Genomic DNA, 12327 nt, shown 5'->3' on the forward strand with positions numbered 1-12327 from the left:
GTCTCAGAAAGAGTCAACCCCTCAACAAGTTATTTATTCTCCAGCAACAATGGTGCTGCACATCAGCAGCTCCTGGAGATAACAATGTCTGATAAACTTACAAGGGATTAAAGTTAGATAGAGGATGTGCTGGCTCGATTCGAAAAGGCTTAAGCATAGCACATGTTATCCAAACTATCTCAACAGAAAGCTCACTGTACCTGCAAAGGGATAAAAGAATAGACCATAACTCCAAACATATGCACTTTGGAAACTTGGCCAGAAGGGAAATTTACTGTCCAGGGCTCATTTTGCAAAAATCTCTATTAAAAAGTTGTTAAAGCCTGATTAATCTTACCTGTAGTTGTCCCTATTAGATCTTCATGGATTTAAGAGAAGTCTGAATTATATGTCAGTAACTGTTTAATTACACTTTGAAAGCAAAATTACGAGTTACAGACAAAAAAAAAAACCCAAAGCACACAGGAAATTCTGGAAGAACAGAGACAGTTTTCATTGTGCCTGTTCAGATAATTTGAAATGAGGCAACAAATTACAGCCAGCCCTGGGTTGACCTCATTTACCAGTCTGTTTGAATGAGTTTACAAATGAAATTCCCTGTTATTGTGGAATTATAGCAATCATTGTTTTTTTTTGTTCCATACTCGTTGAATCAGTGAATTTAGCTTTCACCAGAGAAAATATGGCTGCCTCAGAGGGCAGCGACAGAGAGCAGCAGCTGCCTTGGCAAGTCACTGACTGACAGTGCCAATGGTAGCTGCCTCTGTTTGAGCTAGATGCTTTGTGACATGACGGGTAAAAAAACAACAATTCGAACTACGGAAAATCAACATTTGTGTTGCAAAAACTTGACTATGCTAAGTACTGTCAATTTTCCAGAAATGTTGCTCCTGAACTGTAGGAAGTTTTCACTGTAGCTCAGAGCTGATAACATGCTGCCACAATGACACAATGTGAGAGAGTCACAATGTAGGGTTGAAAATCATGAAATTGGGAACATATGTGGAGGCTGTATAGTTCAAGTGACAAGTTATTGTAAGCCCAGTGCATAAATATAAAGACATTTAAGCACTACATTACATTAGGTTTGTCAGAGGCATTTGTTCAAAGCGACTTACAAGTTTGGAACATATTTGGGGCAATGCAGGGTTCAGCGTCCTCTGCAAGAGAACTTCAAAATGTAGGCTAATTCTCGAGCTACAGCTGCCACCTTTCTGTAAGACAAACTTTTTAGATAAACTCTCACCCCAGCCGTGTGCTTTTAATTCCTAACACTAACCATAAGAGCAAAGTAGAAAATTCCAAGGACTGTTTTAGATGTCTCGCATGGGTCCCAATCTTAACATCAACAATGTACAGCTCTTTGTTGTCATGTGGCGAGACATTGCTGTTGAATGACATCATGCAGCATTTTGGCACTTATACATAATCATGTAACAAGAAGTAGTTGATGGTTCAATCTATGTGTCATCATGTAAGCTATGTATCAGAACAGACCAAGGGAAATGAGAGTGGCAAACAAGGTTGTAATTTCCATTGCAGATGTTGTTATGTTTTGCCATTAGACAGAGTTGAGGAGGGACATAGAGACAACATTGCAGCTTTGCATCATCCACAAATTAAATCTACTCAATAAATACATATGATAAATGATGGGACCTGTCCAGGGTGTACCCTGCCTCTCACCCAATGACGGCTGGGATAGGTTCCAGGCCCCCTGTGACCCTACAGTTGGAATTAAGCGGGTATGGAAAATGGATGGATAAATGATGGGAAAAATCTTTTTATTGATATAATGTTTTCCCTTATTTGTACGAGGCTCCATCTGCTTATATTTGTGTATTTAAGGTCTTCCTGTCAGTCAGACACACAGACTTTATCAAACTGTAGATGAAGGACAAGCCCAGTTAATTTTCTTTATACAGACAACTTACTGAACCTGCAAGAGATCTGTTCTGTCATACCAACAGCAAAGTAAAAAGTTAAAAGAATTCTGTGGAAATGCCCTTGAATTGAAATATCACGTCTTTAGCATGGATATAACTCATAAAACCCAATTTGGTGTAATGTTTAGGAGTGCCTATACTTTTGGCCCATCAGCATGCAATAGCGTTTATAACTTCTGTAAAGAAAAGAAAAGAATTGATCATACAATTCATCTCCGTGACTGTGTTAAAAAGTTGAATCTATATATTTCAGAGGCCCAGTTTATCTTATTTCACGTGTATATGTATTTTAAAGAAACATAAACATTGAGGCATTGATAAAGACAGCTATGTGGCCTCTTCTGCTTTTCCAACAGCTGTTGTGGCTACCAGCAAACACTAGCTTTCAGCTAAAGATTGTCATTTAACATAAAAACAGGATGTTCCATAACACTTTTGTGTTGAAATCTGATCCTCATTTTTTTGGCCAGTTTATCACAGTTAACAAATTACTTCACTTCTTCATATCTTCATTCCATTATGAAATCCATTTCAATGCAATAAAAACACTCAGCTTTGTGATTAAGTGCTTTCTTTTTCATTATTCTCTTTTTAGGTCAGGCACATTGTGTAAACATATTTGAATTTGGACCTATTTTGCCTTATACTGGGTTGACACCAGTGATTTTTTTTCTATCGTTAATCTCTCTTTGTGGGCTCTTTTCCCCTCCAGCGCCTTGTGGTCTATTTTCTATGTATGCATGTGTGATTACATGCATGTACACTAAGTGCCTTAAAATGCGTGCATGTGTGAAATAAAGGCATATGTGTGTTTGTGTGCACAAGAGAGGAAATTTGTCCCAGATATGAGGTATATTCCCATGTCTTCTCAAGGTTTCTTGTCTGGTAGTGACTACTGCCCCAGCCTTTTGGTTTTTCCTTTCTCAGTCCCATTTGTTAAACTCTTCCTCTCCCTTTCTGTGCTCTCCTCTCCTCTCTTCTCCTCCGACTCTGTCCTGGTTCCCTCTACACGTTAGTGTCCTCCTCTGTTGTATGTCTCAGCCTCGCTCTGTGCTCTGCTGTGACAGCTAACAGAGGTCACTGTTTACTCTCATTTATCAGTCAATCATTGCCCGCTGCAGGGTTCCAAACACGGCTATTTTTCCATTATTCATCTCTCTTTCACCTTCAGCATTTCCAGCGTAATCATGAAGATATATAACTATGAGATGTTAATTCATTAAAGTTCAAAGAACAAATTTCCCATTTATTATCATTTCACGCACATTGTCAACTCCAGTCCTTCTTAATGTATCTCAGAGTACATGGTGACTGACAAGATATTATTTTTGTTAGTGTCAGGTCATTAGTGATGTGTCAGGGAATACTGTGTGTCATAGTTGCTCAGTCTAATATATCATTTCACAAAAGGAGTCATGGGAGATTGTTTTGTCTTTTTGGAAAATTCTTAGATGAGGAGTGACAAGATCTTATTGTCTTGATGTTGTTTTACAGTCTTTGCTGTAGGTCGCTAAATGTTCAGTAGGAGCAGTAACTTTGAATGCACCACAAATGCAAAACTTTTGAAATGTTTTTCTAAATATTTGTCGTGCACTTTGCTATCCATTATCACAATAAATAGCACAAGATCAAATTTTGGCTCACTTAAGCTAGGGTAATTCAAATGACCCCTCCTCTTACCAAGCCCATCCAAAGACCATGATTTGCATTTCTATGAATAAATAACAGTTTGATCTGTGTTACATTAACAAAAAACATGCATTTAGAATAGATTTTGTGTCAAATAACCTTAGAATCTCCATACCAAACTTTCTAACAAGGCCTTAATGTTCACTGTGCTGTGTAGCCCATCAGTTGTTGTTCGGACACATTGTTGTTTTTAAAAATGAAGGTGCTTTCTGTAGTTTTGGCAAGAAAACACAGAAGAAGAACTTTCTTTTTTGATTAAAACATTGATTCACAACATGACTTTTACCTAAAAACATGACTATGAATACATTTTTCTGTATAGAGAAATCAATCTACACACAGGAATTTAAGGGATAATATATACAGTCACATTAAGTATAGAAAATGTGACAAACAAATGCACACTGTAGAGCTAGCAGTGATTGATATTTTTGAAAAACTCATATCTTATAAAGAACAAGGATAAAAAAGTACACATTGCTCACCATGTTTACTTAATGGAGCAGCAGGCCATTGAGCAGTGGTTTTTTTGGGGGGACAAAGGGGCTGAATTTCCTGATATAACTGTTAAAGTTGGCACTGTCACAGCTGTAAGTAGTTTAATCCATAATCTAGGGGTATTTTCATGAAGCCAGAAATCTCCCTCTAGTATTCTTTTGACATATTTAGATTTTGGTTGAGGGATTTGGTTTGATGCAGATTCCTGTTATGTTCTCATATTGTTTGACGTGCAAATTTAGTTTCCCCAATTTGTTGGGTATTCCCTGAGGGACACCTCTTTAAGAAAAACTACAACAGGGATGCAAAACCTTAAACCTTTTCTCAATCAACAATCGTGGTTTATCGTTTTTCTGCTGGTGATGTTACCATAAAACAGAAGAGCATTTTTTATATGCCCCCTCTCTGTTTACACAAGACCTGGAGGAATATCATAATCTAATCATGACTCCAATAAAACTGTGTCTTATTCTAACAAGATCATGGTCTGAGTATACTTCAGCTGCACATCTTGTTGAGGTTTCCATGGTGCACGCACACCTTAAAACAGGAACCCACCAACACACATACAAACAAGCTGAGAGCCATGTTTTTTTTTGGCTCAAAGCCAACAACACTGACCCTCCATCTCATCTATGCTCTCAACCACCTGACAACCGAGCATCACCTCCCCCTCATACTGTTCTACCCCCTCCTCCTCCTCCTCTCATCCCACTGATGCTGCCATATAAACGTAACATTTTTACGTGTTCCCCCAACCTACCCACTACCAACACCACTATAACCCCTCCAGGAGCATCTGCAAGACTATTATTATCTAATCACTTCTCTAATAAGACCAAACAAGATCCGGCCCTTTTGACCCACCCCTGTATCCTGCAGGCTCAGAGAGACCATTATCATCACCTGGAACCCCTCCCCACCAACCAATCCCTGCTTCCCACTAAAAGACACACAAGCTCACACAAACCACCTCCCGCTCCCTTCCTATACACGCCCCACATACATCAGTATGTCTTCAGCACTGGTCGGTCTGTGCAGGCAGAGAGAGGAGAGACATAGTATTAGTATTCAGAGCACAGGGAGAAAAAGAAGGAGAGGTAGCGAACGAGCAAACGAGGGAGAGTAAGAGGGAGGGGATAGTGAAAGAGAGAGGAGGAAAAAACACAAGGAGGGAGGATAATAAAAGAGAAGAACACAGAGAACAGGAGGTAGAAGAGGGGAGGATAGACATATCATATTGTTCTTTTCTCCCTGTCAGCCTGCCATCCCGGTTACGAGGTTTAATGCTCGGTGCGTCTTGGATAGAGAGGAGGCGGTGGACAGAGTGAAAGAGGGCGGAATGGCCCTTTACAAGCGTCGCATCTGACTAAAACAGCGAAGAAGCTCGTAAATTGAAAACTGGTCACAGAAGAAAACAGTGGTTTCTGCAACGCCAAGGTAGGGAGATTTTCGCTTTGTTGCTCCCGTAAACAGCGTACTTTCGGGTTTATGAGATCAGCGATGTGTGTGTTATTCGCATCATATCTTCTTTGATCCTGCATCCCGCACTGGGCTATGCTGAATATGCCCTAAATCTAGCACCATGTGGCTGTTTTCTGTAAATATTTAATGTAAAGCCTATTATATGTGCACCACCCTGTATCTTCTATATTGCATTCTGCCATTGCTTGGTAGCCTGTATTTCCCAAGAATATAGTGGTATGCATGATGTGTGGAGGCAGGCAGTCTATAAGGTAATGTAGGTTATACTAGCCTTCGCAACAGATAACTGACTCGTATTTGTATTACAGGTGTAATAATGACAGCTATCCACACTGGTGGCACTGATTTAACTTTTTTTTTCAAGCGAATGGTAGCCTATAAGACGAACAGACAGTGGGGTGCGCGCACGAGCACGCAGGAAACACACAGAAGACAGGTTGACGTGCGTAAGACGTGCGTAATTCCCCCTCCATCCACACCCCCTCGGCCTCCACCCCATCATCAAAACCACAGTTTCTCTGGCGTCCCACCGGAGAGAACCATGTTCATGAGACAGTCAGAAAAAATAAAGCAAAAACAAAACTAAGACACTCTGACTCGCCGACTCTGACATAGCTGCAGGTGAAAAATGAAGTGAGGGCGGCCCGTCGTCTCTGTGTGTGTGACATTACACTCCCTGTCTGTAAATAGGTCCCACTCTGCAGCTTCACTTGCTGTGCAAGACACAGGAAGTGCAGCACCAGCATCGATGGGGGTTCCTGGCTGGCCACTTGCTTTCTATTTCCTGTCCCATGTTATAGATAATTTAGACACTTGCAGCTCCAACCGGCACTCAGTGGTAAGCCGTGAAAGCTTCAACAGCAACCTTTGATATCTGTGAACGTGGGATAGAAATAGGTAGAGATAAAAGGCGACAGTGTCTTTTTGAATGTGATGGGGTTTTTGATTGCATGTTTATAGCGATATATGGTCTTAAGCAGATATTAACGCTCACTCTCACCAAGACCTATTATAGGAGAGACTAAATTGGAACAACCTCGAGACTGAGCCTCAGCAAAGCCATTACCTCTGGTCAATAGACATTAATATCCTCATGCTCAATCTTGGCCTCAAACAGTGTCGTCTTTGCCCCTGCAAAAGACAGTGCTGCTCCAGTGGAGTAACCAAAATGATGTGTTGGAGTAGCCCTATCTGTTTACTGCTGTGCATCAGTCTGTCACAGTCGAATGAGCAGCAAGGAACGATGATAGCATTGTCTCAGGCAGACAACGCTGTGGCCTTGAAAGGAAGTGATGCAAGACAAAAAATGAGGATATGCCAGCACTGGCGAGGACAGGTCATGACCCCATTGAAATAGTGATAGTCCTGACAAATGGCAGATGATCTAAGGGTACATGAGTACATTGATTTAAGGTGGCACACAACATGATACTGCCCTGCAGGTTACAGCAAAGCAGACAACATCAACTTCAAGAGCAGAGAGAAAGAGGTCATAGGGCCAAGTTCCCAATCCACAGTTCAGCACACTGGAAATGACACCTGTTTACAGGAAATGCTGTTAATGGTAAAACTGCCATACAGGTGAAAACATGGGAAGTGTGAAATGTGCTTAAACAAGTAAGCTGATTTGCAGACCAAAAAAAATAAAGAAAAAAATCCAACAAAAAACAGCTTAAAGCATCCAGGGCAACAATAAGAGGTTCAATTAAATATGACTTCCAGGTACAGATGAAAACAAAAGAAAAAGCATGGCAACAGATAGGAGGACTTGAAAGCAGGTTCAATGAGATCTGCCTGAAACATCCTATTAAGTATAACCAATGGATTAGTCTCCTTTGTCTACACGTGCATTATGTTCACACAGAAAAAAGGCGTCTGACTGTTCTCAGTTTTCTAATTACAAAGGTGCCCGTTTCTCCACTAAAATAGTTAGACATTTTAGCAATAAATGTTAATTCCCATTAGTCAAAGCCCAATAAAGAAAGAGGAGGTTAATAAGAGGTGGCTGAAAAAGATTTTTATGAACAGCAAATTAGGATATGATCTTATACATCCCTGATTGTACGGTGAATTCTAAGATTCAATTCAGGAAACCTTCAAAGACTGACCTACACTCATGACTTACACGCTACAACTCATACAATGAATGGATGCCTCTGAACTGGAGGAAGAAACTAAAATTGTTCCACACTTGTGTGATGTTTTTACTTACTGTAGATTATAGACATACATATACTGTAATTTGGCCTGAAAATGAAAAGCCAACTGATGATATGGAGCGGCTGGATCACAGATATGTGGTTAGCAACTGGATGAATTCTGTTTCATGTGCAGCTGACAGCAGCGTTTTAAGTGTCTTATCACTGTTATTCCAAACCCACATGAGGTGTGTGATTCTTCTCTCAGAGACAGATTCCACATCAGATTTGAGATTTCTGTCACGCTATCTGACATGATGCATCTTACTGAAAAACCTGTCCCCTGTGGTTTTTATCAGATTCACATTTCCAGGTGAGTGAGGAGAAAAATGACAAGAATTCCAGTGTGAGACATGTTGCCTCCAAAATTAAGAAATTCAGTTCTTAAAAACAAATGAACACGTACATTCAGTATTGGGTAAATATTTATCAGTGTATGCCTCAGCAATAAGAAATAGGAGTATGATGGTCTGAGGGTTTGGACATTTTATATCTCAGCTCTTTGCACACCTGAGCGCTGCTGCAAACCTGTCCCCTCTTTGCAAATACTGGAATGATCCAGTCATTAAAAAGCGGATACAAACATAAATGTTTCAACTGCTTTATCACCTGTAAGCTTGGCTGTGGATATAACGGCTGGGCTGAGATTTAAAAATGAGTCATTGAGCTAATACTCTTATTTTAAGAGATTAACAGGAGCGGCCAGCAAGGGGTTCAGTATCGTTCTCAAGGACACATGTATAGGTTTGAACTTGCAGCCTCTTTCTTACTGAAATATACTTGGATTTATATCTAGCTACTAATGGCTGTCTGGTCTTTTTGTCTGGTGCAACCGGCCTTTTCTTCTGGCCAGATTTAGCTCATGAGCTGATTGGCTTGCTTCTTTCATGATTGCAGACTGATCTCATCCAGTTCTCATCTTCTTTCCGTTATGTGATTGGACAGGACCGATTCCACTTCGTCCGTAGTGTGATTAGACTGTGACCTTGCAAGCCGCCGTGTCTCCTCTGCTCAGCCGGACAGTGACCCTTCTGCTTGACTGGTCTGTGTTGTGGCATTATTGTACCCTGAGAGTATTGATCCCTGGCAGAGCAGCAGTCAATGGAGTTTTAGTGTCGCACTGTAATCTACAGTAGGAACATATGTTACTGGGAATGGTGCTACATAAGTGGAATGATTTGTCAACATTTTTCTGAAAGCATGTTCATCTGTGAATAAGTATTATCTCTAAATATTTTGCTTGCAGTAAATTGCATCTCCAAAACCTTGATTACCATTGTTGCTGTGTCACCCTCGTCACCAGCTTCCTATCATTTTTTTTCTCTGCCCTTCTCTGCTCCAGTTTTTCCCCTCCCTCTTTATCTGTCGCGCCTCCAATTTAATGTCTCTCTTATGCCTTGCTCTCAGTCTCCCTCTTCCTCCATCTCTTGCCATACAATCGCTCTATCTGTCTGTCTGTCCTCAATTAATTTTTTGCCTCTCCCTCTTGATGCTGTCGCTGGCATTCGAAGTAGCCAGTTTTGTGCCAAATGGCCATTCCTCAGATTGAGATATCGTAGGATTTAAGTCACTCACACAGATTTACTATTAAAAAGGAGAGAGTCAAAGTGAAAGGGGGGAGGGTTGGTCCAGGACGTTGGGTTTGGATGACATTTTGATTCTCTAATTTTTCTTTTTTTTTATCATTTCTGCAATAGGCTGACATGGACAGATAAATGGACTCTGTATTTGACAGACAGATTTTCCTGATGTAACAATAAGAGTCCAAATAAGAGAGGAAACATGTAAGACAGAAAAACTAGAAATTTAGTCGAAGCACTTCTTGTTTCGGATCATGTTGGGAGTGAAGTGTGTGTTTGCCTAATGCGGTGATTGATGGATGGCTGGGAGACAGATGGACATATAAGCAGCACTTTGTAAGGAAGGTGCCACTCAGTGCACAAAGACTGACGCTGACATTTCTCAGAACATACATCAGATGATCAATAGTCCTTGCCCTATTTGACGTGGCATCTTGCTTGAGAAATAGGCTCGTCGCTTTACAAGGTCATAACAGCTGAGTGGAAAAGTGAGCTGACCTCTCACCATGAACATTGTGCATTGCCAATGATTTATTTTCCAACCACACTACTTGTACAAGGTTTTTGGCAAGACATGTTCAATACCTGAGGTTTTGCAGCAGATCGGTATTATTAGACATAACTTTGTGTACATTTTCTTCTGTCAGAGCCCCTGGAGACTGACAGACCGTGAGAAACTAGAGTCTGGGCAATGACCTGTTTTTATTTTGACAGAATGGGATCATAAATAAAGACAGTGAACTGAAGAAAGTTAGTTTCTTCTGGATGAAAAAACTTGCATATGGGAGTCAGACTTAACATCTTAATTATATCACATTCCTATATGTGTCAGTCGTCCTCTGAACAGTGGTGTAGGACTCAGTTCATCTTCGGAACTGTTTGTGCCTGCTGTATTTGTTTTTTGCCTTTTATCAACTGATTGATTTGCATTGTTTTTCAGGTGTGTTTAGAGAGCTTTTACAGAATCTCCACAAGTTTGAGAGTTGCTTCCAGTCCATGGTGATGCGTAGGAGACACCAGCCACACTGATGCATTCCACCAATTCCTGTTGGAGCTACACGACTAAGAATTCAACTCTACTTCCAGCTTGCAGTGAAGAAAGACAAAACACCCATCTGCAGGCTTCCATTTCTGATCCTAGAACCATAAGGAAAATAACAAGCTAAAGGTTATGTATGCCCTGCTGGGATAACGCCGTGTTCCTTAGCCAAATCCATTTGCAAGGAAAATATTACATGAAGAGTGTCTGCACTGGATTGCAAATTCAACATGTCACCAAACGTCCAGAGTTGAGTTTAGTAAAGGTAAACACATAATCCATATCTTTATTATTTGATCGAAGCTAGCAATATGCTTTAATTTATGTTTTTCTGCTCGTGCTATGGATCAACATCTAAGGTACAGTCATATGAAAAAGGATTGACAAGTGAGGACATATTAAAAATGTCTTCACCATGTCTCTAATTTACCTACATACAACCTCATGACATAATAGAAATAATCTGGTCTTCAACAGGTCTACAAATTAGATAAATACAACCTCAGATGAACAACATTACACCATGTCATTGATATTGAACAATAACTTAGTCAACATTCATAAACCGTGTGTGAAAAACTAAGTATACCCATATTGTTTCCATAGGAATTAAGAGGGAAAGTACCAGCCTGGTGCTGCTTGTGACGCATGTGAATAACTGATCATCAGCAAGTGTGATCACCTCTTTAAATTAGGACATTTTGTTTAGGTGTGTGTTAGCACAATGCCAAGGAGGAAAGACATCAGCAATGATCACAAAGAAGCAAATATTCCTGCCCAGTTTTTGAAGGTTTATAAGGCCATTTCCAAACTGTTTGGAGTCCATCATTCTATAGAGAGAAAGATTATTCACAAGTGGAAATCATTCAAGACAGCTGTCAGTCTTCTGAGGAGTGGACATCACAACAAGTTCACCCCAAGGTCAGACCGTGGAATTTTCAGAGAAACTGCAAAAAACACAAGAGCTCCATCTCAGACTCTACAGGCCTCACTTAGCTGTTAAATGTTAAAGTTCATGACAGTACAATTAGAAAAAAATTAAACAAGTATGGTTTGTTCGGAAGGATTGCACGAGCAAAGAGGAAGTCTCTTCTCTGTAAAAATTCATGGTAGCTCTGCTTAGTTATCCAAAATTGCATCTAAAAAAACTTCTGGAACAATATCTTTTGGAAGGTTGAACCCAAAGTGGAGATGTTTGGTCATACACCTCATACCAACTGTCAAGCACGGTGGTGGAGGGCTGATGATCTGGGCTTGTTCTGCAGCCACAGGACCTGGGCACCGCTAAAGCTTGGCAGAAACTGGGTCATCAGCAGGACAATGATCCCAAACACAGCAGCAGATCTACAACAGAATGTGTGAAAAAGAAAAGATTCAAGGTGTTGCAATGGTCCAGTCAGAGTCCAGACCTCAACCTGATGGAAATGCTTTAAGTTGGCTGTGCATAAACAAATGTCCACAAATTCAATGATCTGAACCAATTTTATAACAAATAGTAGGTCAAAATACCTCCACAACAGTGTGAGAGACTGACAAAGTCATAGAGAAAACTATTACATCAAGTCATTGCTGATAAAGGTGGTTCTACAAGCTGTTCAGTCAAGTCTTTTTCTACACAATGCATCTGGATTTTGGATTAGTTTTTGTCAAATGAATAATGACGTGGTGTATTATCTCGTGTTGCTAAATTTTAAGACCTGATGAGGACCAGATCACTTTGTTTTATTTTCTGGTCAATAAAACCTTAGAATTGGAACAAAGTGAACTCTCTTTTTCACAGGACTGTAGATACTGTTTCTCAGTAAAGAGATTCACAGAAAAAACTACAATTATGAATTTACAATGTTTTTGGTTTTAATCACTGTTTTAGAAACTCAAAGCAGTATAACTCA

At 40.2% G+C, this 12327-nt stretch overlaps 1 protein-coding gene across 1 annotated transcript in view; it reads left to right on the plus strand.

The window, feature by feature from the left end:
- Nucleotides 1–5150: 5150 nt before the first annotated feature.
- The window catches only part of syt3 (synaptotagmin III), a 31511-nt gene continuing 24334 nt past the window's right edge, over nucleotides 5151–12327 (plus strand). The window contains exons 1-2 of the mRNA XM_072369344.1: nucleotides 5151–5573; nucleotides 10337–10700. The gene's annotated coding sequence lies outside the window, so the exon portion shown is untranslated. The remainder of the gene's footprint in view (nucleotides 5574–10336; nucleotides 10701–12327) is intronic.

This window comes from Leuresthes tenuis, unplaced genomic scaffold (genome assembly GCF_036924035.1).
Source record: "Leuresthes tenuis unplaced genomic scaffold, fLeuTen1.0.hap1 SCAF_17, whole genome shotgun sequence".
In the NCBI taxonomy this organism is placed as follows: Eukaryota; Metazoa; Chordata; class Actinopteri; order Atheriniformes; family Atherinopsidae; genus Leuresthes; species Leuresthes tenuis.